At 52.2% G+C, this 8,185-nt stretch overlaps 1 long non-coding RNA gene across 1 annotated transcript; it reads left to right on the top strand.

The window, feature by feature from the left end:
- Window positions 1-2,367: 2,367 nt before the first annotated feature.
- LOC125927380 (uncharacterized) lies at window positions 2,368-6,183 on the top strand. The gene is made up of 3 exons (XR_007459321.1): window positions 2,368-2,830; window positions 3,138-4,272; window positions 5,361-6,183. It is a non-coding gene; the product is annotated as an uncharacterized LOC125927380 (long non-coding RNA).
- Window positions 6,184-8,185: the final 2,002 nt, after the last annotated feature.

Genomic DNA, 8,185 nt, shown 5'->3' with positions numbered 1-8,185 from the left:
CTGAGCTCTGGTCATATTCTCTTTCTGATGCCCCATGATGTCTCCCACAGCTAGGAAATGAGGTGGCTTGATGAGATTATTGTTAGAGGAGTACATTACCATGTGGTTAGGGTGACCATGTATTTTATCATCCAAACGTGGTCACTTTGAGGCCTCAAGAGGAACTATTTCAGGACAAGAGATGCCAAGTGACACAGGTGGTCATTCTATATACGTAATTGTTTTTTCTAGTTTACTGAGCCTGCTCATGTCTGTTAACTAACCTAAACAACATACATATCCATAAACTAGATGACCTTAAAGTTCTAACTTTTCAATAAAACCCGGTTGTCAAGTAAACACACACACACACACACACACACACACACACAGTCTCACTATAATAGACAAATCATGATATAAACCGATCAAGAAAAAAAGGAGCCCAAATCGACAGGAGAAACCATCACAGACATACACATATTTAAAATGATTCTGAAATCACTTCGCTTAACCCATTCCAATAAACTCGAAAACCTGGATGAAATGAGCGCTTTCCCTGCCGTTCGCTGGTGCAGTCCCACCAGTGCAGTGGCCTCGCTGGGCCTGGGAGCCGTAGCTCATGGCTTTTTGCCAAGTCATGTCCCTGTGAGTCAACCAGACTTCAGAATTTGGTCTCTGAAAGCGTTTGTTTTCCAGCGCTCTAAGTCAGAGCTCAGATATGTGAGTAGCTTGGGAGGAACTTGGTTTTTCCACCAGGATGAGAAGCAGATTATCTGGAGAGGTGTTTGCCGAGTGCCTTCTGGCTAGTGCCCACCTCCCGGCTTCCGACACCAGATTCATCTGCCACGCTCCGGCTGCCTAGCTCTAGAAATGAAACACGGGCATGTCCTTGGTCCTAAGAATCCTGAGTCTTAGACCTGGAAGGTGTCATCCTGTCAGAGTTTGGTTAGTTCTAGACCCCTCCCTTCATAGATGAAGAAATTGAGAGCAAGAGGAAGGGAGTAACTGTCAAACTCGAGCCTATTTTCATTTCAAGTTTTGTGTTTTCTATTACACTATCTCTAATGACATAATGTTAATAGTAGTAACACCTGACATCGATTCATTTGTTTACTTTGTTATCTCCCCTTAACAATCCTGTGAGGGAGGCAGTCATCGCACCATCCCCATTTTACAGAAACCGAAACACAGAGGGGTCAAGTAACTTGCCCAAAGACACACAGCTAGTTAGTAAATATCAGAGTTGAGATTTGACCCCAAGTAATCTGGTTCCAGAGTCTATATATACTTTTTACTTCCATTTACTACTACAAGAGTTCTCCCATTATTCTGAGATGATATATATATATCCCTGACTATATATATAAGGGAGACACTAGGCATGATAATTTTTAAGAAAGTGTTTCAAGAGACACGAGACAAACTATGGTTTTACCTGATATTCACCATGTGTCAGTCACTGTTCTAAGTGCCTTTACATGCATTAGTTCGGTAAACTTAAAACCAAACTGCTCGCCACCCCCCCACCCACCCCCCCCCCCCCAAAAAAAACGAGGAGGAGGGTGCACTGTCCTTGCTGATCAGAAGGGGAAAATGAAGTCCAGAAAGTTTCCATAACTTGCTTGAGATTCTAAAGCTCGGGGAAATCCAGCGTTCACAGCCAGCCCACCTGGCAGGTGGGCATCACACTTCACCGCCAACCATATTCCGCTGCCAGTGAACTTCGCTATTCATTCCGTCCCCACAGCACTTGACAGACAGGTGTCAGTTCTCACCACCCAGTCGCTTTTCTCCCGTTAGATGAGGAAACTGACGCTCAGGCAGTTGAAGCACCTCGCTAAGGGCCATACAGCGGGTCAGTGGCAGGCTAGCCAGGGATCCAAGACCCACGGGTATACTGTCATCACTTCCCCCCCAGGTTTCAGTGATGCGGTCCAAGGCGCACCCTCTGCGACAGATCCTCCCGGCGGCGGGTCCCGGACGCGCGGGTCTCACCTGAGGCTCCTCGGGGTCCCGCGGGGGCCGGACGCCGCCCCCTGGCGGCAGGTGGGCGCCGGCGCAGCGCATGCTAATGAGCCCGCGGCGCGGCGCGCTGATTGGCCGGCGCGCATTCCAGCCGCTTTCCCGGGGCGGGAGCCGAGGCCGAGGAGAGGGGCGCCGCCGGCAGCAGCCGCCCCCGGCCCGCGCTCCGGGCCGCCCTCCTCCCCCCGGACGCCGCGGCGGGTGCGGGGCGCGCGGGCGCCTGCGCCGGGGGCTCCCCCACCCACCCCCTGCGGGCCGCCGGCGTTCCGGTTCCGAATCCACCCGGGGGCCAGGATGACGATCCGACACCAAGGCCAACAGTACAGGCCGAGGATGGCATTTCTCCAGAAGGTGAGCGCGGTCCGGTGCCCTGGGCCCCGGGAGGTGCGCAGGCTCCCAACTCTGGGAAGTGAGCGCGGGGATGCTGGCGAGGCTCGGAGCGTGTGGCCGGGAGCGGAGGGCACGCCTGCGGTCTTAAATGACTGGGATGTATTGTAATGACATTATCTGTTTAGGTGTCCCAGCCGCCCCCTGGGCCTGAAGCATCAGCCCTGATCCCCTGCTTGGGCAGAATGTTGGAGGGTGAGGAGCTTCCTACCCGCCCAGGAAAAACTGTGCTCAGAGTGTTCTTTCTACACCTTTTCTCCCAGCGGTTCCCAGCGGCTCTGGTGATCCACGGGGTAACCTGCCGGCGAATACCCCCCCGTCTTGATGTCCTTCCTTTCCCTGGCTCACTTCCCCAGCCACCTAGGACAGCTTCCCCGGCCGGGCTCAGCCCTCTTACCGACGCTGGGAAACAGGTTCCATTATTGTCCCCATTTTGCAGGTAAGGACAGGGGCGGGTAAGGACCAAGACTGAAGAACTGGGGTGATTCAGCGACACAGTGACACAGTGAAGCTGGTCTCGCTACAACAGTAGAAGCATAAAGCACAGCCCGCAGTGGGTCCTAGCTCCCAAATCTGTGTGAGGAGCAGGGGCAGGAACCCCGAGGGCAGAGCCTTGAGGCTGAGATTGAAGGGGCTTCTGCTGTGGTGGGGGCGGCGTGTGCCGGGGCAGAGGCGTGCGCCAGTCTGGTGAGTACGGGGGGACAGGCAGGCAAGGACGGGTCATAAAGATCTCCTGTGCCTTTCAGAGGTGGTCTGATTTCCCCCCAAAAGAAGCCACTGAGGAATTTGGAGCAGGTGAGTGATGCGGTCAGATTCAAGCTCAAAATCAAGTTCAAAAGACCATTCCGATGCGAACGAGAGGAAGGTTGGGATGTTGTCTTCTCCCTGAGCTGAGAGACTTCACACTCGAGTCCTCCTGTGTTCACTGCCGCTGTCACCTAGGAAGTGACAGGCTTATCAAGGACTGGGAGAAAGGGATGGGTCAGAAGGTCCCTTCTTTCTCCTGGGGCGGCTTGGCCTCCAGCTCAGGCCCAGTGCCACTCTTGGGTAGACAGGCCCACCGGCCACACCGCTGCCACCTCTGATTTCTGTTGCCAGGCCTGGTGGCTGGCACCCCACCAGGGAGGGGTCCGGGCTTGCTTAAGATGTGGCAAGAAGCGGTGGAAAGTCTACTATCCAAGAGGTTTGCCCCCGAGGGGAGTTGGCTGATGACACACAGCGGACATGAGAGCGTGGCTGGGCCGCCTTCCGTGGCCCACACACAGGGCGCTGCTCCCGTTCCGGCCTATCTCTGTGTCCGGGCAACTCTGACCAGCTAGGGGGTGAGGCGGACAAAACGTTCCTTCGGGCCTCTCAAATGTTTTTCTTTAAGACTTAGGGAGATCGTTGGGCCTGGTTGAGCACTGCAAGGAGTAGGAATCTTCAGAGGGCTCGGGCGGATTCGGAATTGCTTATGTCAGGGGCGCCTGGGTGGCTCAGTCCGCGAAGTGTCCGAGTCTTGACTCTTGATGTCGGCTCAGGTCACGATCGCACGGTTCGTGACATGGAACCCCGTGTCGGGCTCTGTGCTGACCGTGCGGAGCCTGCTTGGGATTCTCTCTCTGCCCCTTCTCAGCTCGCTCACGCGTGTGTGTGCTCGCGCGCGCGCACTCTCTCTCTCTCAAAATAAGTAAATAAACCTAAACAAATAGAATTGCGTGTGTCATTTATGCATTCATCCATGTCACAAACACGTGCTGAGCATCTGTTGTGTTTCAGACATCGTCAGATGCTGGGATAGCAGACAGTCGAGGCATGGTCCCTATCTGCAAGCAGCTTTTAGTCTAGAAGCCACATACGCCAATCACAGGTGCCACGACAGACACCTGCAGGGTAGAGGAAGTGCGTAAGTCCCGGCATTCGCTTTATCCTTGCTCAAGGTCACACGGGTGGAATATCAGGAAAGGACTTTGGAAGACTGCGTGGTGGGTGGGCTGGATCTTGAAGGATGGGAAGGTGTTGAGGCAGCTGGGGTGTTGGCGGAGTAGGAGAACTTGCATTTAGCTGTAGATCTATTGCGTGTCCGTTGCTGACCAGAGCCAGGTGGTGAGGGCCAATAGTCAGTCCTATTTCTGAAGGGAGGTTCTGGAATACTTGAGAGAAGTTCTCGGTAGTTATTGAGAATGTAACAAAAACGAGGACTTTCTGAGGCCGGACACAGCTAACAAGGCATGTGGGACGTGGGCATTTGGACTGTGACTGGCAGCCGTGTAGCTGGGACGAGAGTCTCCCTACTAGGGAAGAGAGTGCAGTGGCTTGGGATCCTATTCCACCTTTGCACAACAAAGGATATGATGCGTGTGTTCCCCAGGGAGCCCTCTCTGGCGGACAGGAACACTCTGCTCCCACAGATCTTAAGGACAGTGACAGCCACTTCATGTGAGAAGAAGCCAGAAGCATGGGTGGATGGAAGGATGAGGCTATTGCTTTTTGATGCCTTGTAGGGATGGTCTGGATTCTTTGAAATGCTTGATGTCATACTTCAGTCAGCTGGACTCTGAGAGGGGGAAAATGCTAGGCCTGTTGTGGGGTCAGATAGGCCCAGGATGATCTCTTTGTTGTTTGTGGCCTTGGAATTAGTTGTGGAGAGAAGTCAGGATTCTAGAGAGCCAGGAAACTGTGGTCTGATCAACTCTGTGTGTGTGTGTGTGTGTGTGTGTGTGTGTGTTGGGGGTGACAGTGTGGGGAAGGGATAGGGGGTCTTCAATGTGTCTAATGAAAGAAGATACCTCCGGAGGGCTGCACACAGAACACGAAGATGAGGGGGGCCCAGAGATGCCCCAGCAACACCCCTTCTAGAGGGTTTTAAGAATCAAGATGGACTGTCTCTTGTTGGTGTGCAGTGTTCATTTAAGACAGGGAGACGGCCAGGCTCCCCTCTCTGAGACCTTAGGAGTCAGTCCTACGTTTTGCACTTCATTCTTTTTCAGGGAACCCCTTCAGCGAACTTACATGGGAAAAGGTCAGAGGAAAATTATTCTGTACCCTAATGGGAAGTCTTAGCCCGTCCAGGCTGGCATCGCAAAATACCGCAGAGTGGCTGGCTTACAAACAACAGAAATTGATTGCTGATGGTTCTGGAGGCTGGGAGTCTGAGATGCCAGCATGGCCGGGGCTGGTGAGAGCCCTCTTCCCAGCCACAGACTTCATGCCGTGTCCTCGCAGGGCGGAAGGGGCGGGGAAGCTCTCTGGGGTCTCTGTTGTCAGGGTGGGAATCTCATTGACGGAGACTTTCAGGAGTAAAACTAACGAATCACCGAGGTAGTACTTAGTACAAGTTTATTGCGCCTGCACCAAAAAGACAGTTTGCAAACTGGGAGCCCTCAAACCGAAGCATGAGAGGGAGGCTCAGGCGTGCATTGTTATAAAGCAGCTTAGACAGCGTGGAGGCAGTGACTGCTTATTCTTTACAGTGATGGGTTATAATACTACAAGTTTCTTAAGTGACAAGGAAATGGGCAGTGCCTACCTCACATTATCCTGGGGAAACAGGTCACATGTTGCTTATAATTTCCAGAGGCAGAAGCAAGAAATGGCCCAGGTCAAGCTAGCCTTGCAAAATAAGCTAAATCAGGCTTTATTGTATGACTAAACTGGGTTTTTTTTTTTGTTTTTTGTTTTTTTTTCCCGCTTGGGGAACTTTCAAGGCTGGTCTTGATGTGGTTTTTATTTTAACAGTTTCAACTTACAGGGGCACCTGAGGGGCTCAGGCAGTGAAGCGTCCGACTAAGGCTCGGGCCATGATCTCATGGTGTGTGGGTTTGAGCCCCACATAGGGCTCTGTGCTGACAGCTCGGAGCCTGGAGCCTGCTTCGGATTCCGTGCCTCCCTCTCTCTCTGCCCCTCTCCCCTTCATGCTCTCTCTCTCTCAAAAATAATCACTAAAAAATGTTTTTAACAGTTTCAACTTATAAATTTTGGGGAGACACAGATATTCAGACCACAGCAACTCCCTAAAAATATACATGGCACACACATGTTCCCCTCTCCCCAGCAGAACCTCCCATTGTACGAAGTGGGACCTCCCTGCTGGCATGAAATCTGCCTCTTTTTCTTGGGTTTTTAAAAATCGTTCTTCTTGATCCCTTTTGAAGGTGAGTTTCAAATTCTTCATAGATATTTTTTTTAAACACAAAGGGAAATAAAGGAGCCAGCTTATATTTTTATCAGAGAGGTTTATAACTTATTTTAATGTTTGCTTATTTATTTTGAGAGATGGGGGAGGGGGGGGAGAGAGAGAGAATCCCAAGCAGGCTCCGCACTGTCAGCACAGAGCCCAATTAAGGGCTCCAACTCTTGAACCGTGAGATCATGACCTGAACTGAAATCAAGAGTTGGATGCTTAAGGGACTAAGCCGCCCAGGTGCCCCTTTATCAGAGAAGTTTAAATTTGTAATTGGTCAAGTGGATGAAACCCCTCCATCCAGTGCTTAGCACCACTAAGATGAGGGTTGTTCATCCAGTGAAATACAGTGTTTTCAGTAAGTTATAGTCTGAAAAGTTATGAGTGAAAAGAGGAAGTCTTCAGCTGTGTCATTAGCAACGAATGCTAGTTTAACAGGGTGTGTGTGTGTGTGTGTGTGTGTGTGTGTGTATGTGTATGTGTTGGGGCGGAAGGGACCTCTGGCTGCGTCTTCAAGGGCGACCCCCGCAGCCCATGGCCCCTCGGTCCCGGTGTCCAGGAGAAGCGGCCTCCTCCAGCCCTTCCAACACCCTGCTGGGCTTGCCCCTTCGCTCCCCTGCTGCTGTGGGTGCCTGGCTGACCCAGTGACCCAGTGCTGCCACTGTTCCAGAGCAATCTGTGAGCCAAGGAAGTGTCCGTGCAGATGAAGCGTGCAGTCAGTCTTGCACGAGGAGCCCTGCGTGCCGCCTGGGCCCCAGCCGTCCTCGCAGGCTGGCTGAGTGGCGGGCACTGTGTCTGGAACGGTTTCGACTGGCCGTGCACCTGATCCCTGACGTTGCGCGGGATGGTGATTTGACTTCAAGTACTGGTTTAGCGACAGAATGAACTAGGAATCCCAGCCCCACCGCATTGACTTAGGACACGGTCCCACACTCTTTTCGTCTCCAGGAAGGTGGGGCCTCCCAGCGTCAGGAGCAGGCTGGCTTCCAATTCAGGGCTCCCCTGCACGATTCTTTTCCTCCAATGCAGTCAGGTCGGTGTGCACCTCTTCCCTCTCTACCTGGCCACATCACAGGTTCCCTTCAAAGTCCACTTCCTCCAGGAAGCATTCCCGGATCATCCTGACTATGTCTGCTCCCCTTGACATCCTGTGCAGCTTGGGTCTGACCCGCGTGGGGACAGGCGCGCTTTATCCTGTGCTTTGTGTTGATCTCTGTCTGCATGCTGCCATCCAGCTCCCGGAGGACAAAGATTATGTTGTTTATTTGTAGCAATCGTAGAGTCAGATCCATAAAGAAGCAATCAATTAAATGTCTCTCTGGATTAGGTCGTCTAGCTAAGTTTCATTGACTGGTCCCTACAGGGCATATTGTGACCATAACTTCCATCACTGTCACCCCCACCCCAGCTGCTACGGTTTCTTTATTGCCTTAGAGAGTATCTGTTTCATATTCAGTCTTTTCATTTGCTTTTCACGACTACCCTTTTTAAATAGGTGGGGACAGGTATTACATTTTTTTCCTTGGTGGAAAATACTGCGGTTCAGAGAGGTTAAATGCCTGGCCCAGGGTCACGCAGCTGACATTGAGACCAGGCAGGGAAGACCAGGGACAGGCACGTACAGGACTTTGC

Source organism: Panthera uncia, chromosome E1, assembly GCF_023721935.1.
Source record: "Panthera uncia isolate 11264 chromosome E1, Puncia_PCG_1.0, whole genome shotgun sequence".
Lineage (NCBI taxonomy): Eukaryota > Metazoa > Chordata > Mammalia > Carnivora > Felidae > Panthera > Panthera uncia.
This window is presented reverse-complemented; position numbering and strand designations above follow the sequence as displayed.